At 42.9% G+C, this 1666-nt stretch overlaps 1 pseudogene; it reads left to right on the top strand.

Annotated features, from left to right (window-relative positions):
* Nucleotides 1-857: 857 nt before the first annotated feature.
* LOC108532007 (signal peptidase complex subunit 2-like) lies at nucleotides 858-1465 on the top strand (annotated as a pseudogene).
* Nucleotides 1466-1666: the final 201 nt, after the last annotated feature.

The following is a 1666-nucleotide window of genomic DNA, read 5'->3' as shown; positions in this document are numbered from 1 at the left end:
CTCTGCCTGAACAGACATGACTCTAGCTGACTGGAGCAATTTTAAGACTCCATTTTTCAGATGCAGTGTGATGATATCTGACAAAATGAAGTATTTTTTAAAAGAGTCTGTCTTAAAAAATCAAACAATAGAAAAACTTCTCTAAAGCTCTGTTTCCTTATAAAATAGGATAATAGTACCTATCTAGCACGGATGTTGTAAGGACTGAATGAGATAGTCCAGAGAGAGTAATTAGCAGTGTCTGGCACAAAGTAAGCATTTAATAAGTGATATTTACTGTTATTATAATTATTAACCTTAGCTGAAAAATGATTTTCTGTAAATACTGTGTATTGCTTTATCCACGCTCCAGTTTGCTTTACACACCTTTGCGTGTATATGTGAGGAGCTAATGACAGGGTGTTCTTTCCTTCATTTTGTCCTCGGAACTTCATTATGGGTTCTTCCTGTTGCAATAATTGAAAGTTGCCTATCCTCAGGTGAGGGATGGGTCACAATTCTGGGTGGTTCCATCATTTTGATGCACACCACCCTCATGCCCTGTATCTGAACAAGAGCTCAGGTGTAAGAGTTTCAAATGGATTTGAAAGAAATGCAGCAGGAAAGCTCCCCTTTGGGCATTCTAGAGAGACTAAAAGCCCTCCAAGCACAAAACTAGGGCAGAGGCTTCACGAGTTTAAGGGGTCAGGCGGTGTGTCTATAATGTGCCCAGGAGTATAGAAGCCATTCCCAGATGGATCAGTAGCTAAAGAATGATCACTCAACGACTGCTTTAATTCCTTACCAACCTGAACGGGAAGTATGCTTATGAGTTTCGAAGCCTCCTTTCTCTAATTTGGTTTTCTATTTATCCCTGGTATAAAGCCTCCTCTCGAGGGAGACGCAGAGGCGCACAACATGGCGGCGGCAGCTACACAGGGCGGGAGAAGCGGTGGTCTCGGAGGCAATAGTGGGGCTGGCGGTGGTTCCAACTGCGGGACAGGCAGTGGCCGTAGCGGCTTGTTGGATTAGTGGAAGATAGATGATAAGCCTGTAAAAATTGACAAGTGGGATGGATCAGCTGTGAAAAACTCTTTGGATGATTCTGCCAAAAGGTACTTCTGGAAAATACAAATACGTGGAGAATTTTGGTCTAATTGATGGTCGCCTCACCATCTGTACAATCTCCTGTTTCTCTGCCATAGTGGCTTTGATTTGGGATTATATGCACCCCTTTCCAGAGTCGAAACCCGTTTTGGCTTTGTGCGTCATATCCTATTTTGTGATGATGGGGATTCTGACTATTTATACCTCATATAAGGAGAAGAGCATCTTTCTCGTGGCCCACAGGAAAGATCCTACAGGAATGGATCCTGATGATATTTTAAAGGTTTTTATTGACATACACCTGAAGCTGACTTCATCCAGTGGGGGAACCAAAGCAGCAGCCGGGAGCGGAGTTCACCAGTCCTTGCTAAGTTTTTGACCACGTGGGACACTGGTCATGATGCAATATGAGCTGAAAATATCAGGCTCCATGACGAGTCTCGCCATAGAAGAAAGTAATGCCCAATTCTAAGTAGCTTTTCGCTGGATCTTGCTGATTATGGTTGAGGAGGTGGGGAAATAAAGAACTTAAATGGGTAAATAAGAATGTTTTAAAGTCCCTGTTTTGTCCTGAAGTGGT

This window comes from Rhinopithecus bieti, unplaced genomic scaffold, assembly GCF_001698545.2.
Source record: "Rhinopithecus bieti isolate Rb0 unplaced genomic scaffold, ASM169854v2 scaffold_10355, whole genome shotgun sequence".
Taxonomy (NCBI): domain Eukaryota; kingdom Metazoa; phylum Chordata; class Mammalia; order Primates; family Cercopithecidae; genus Rhinopithecus; species Rhinopithecus bieti.
Note: the sequence above shows the minus strand (reverse complement) of the source record. Positions and strands in the feature narration are given on the sequence as shown.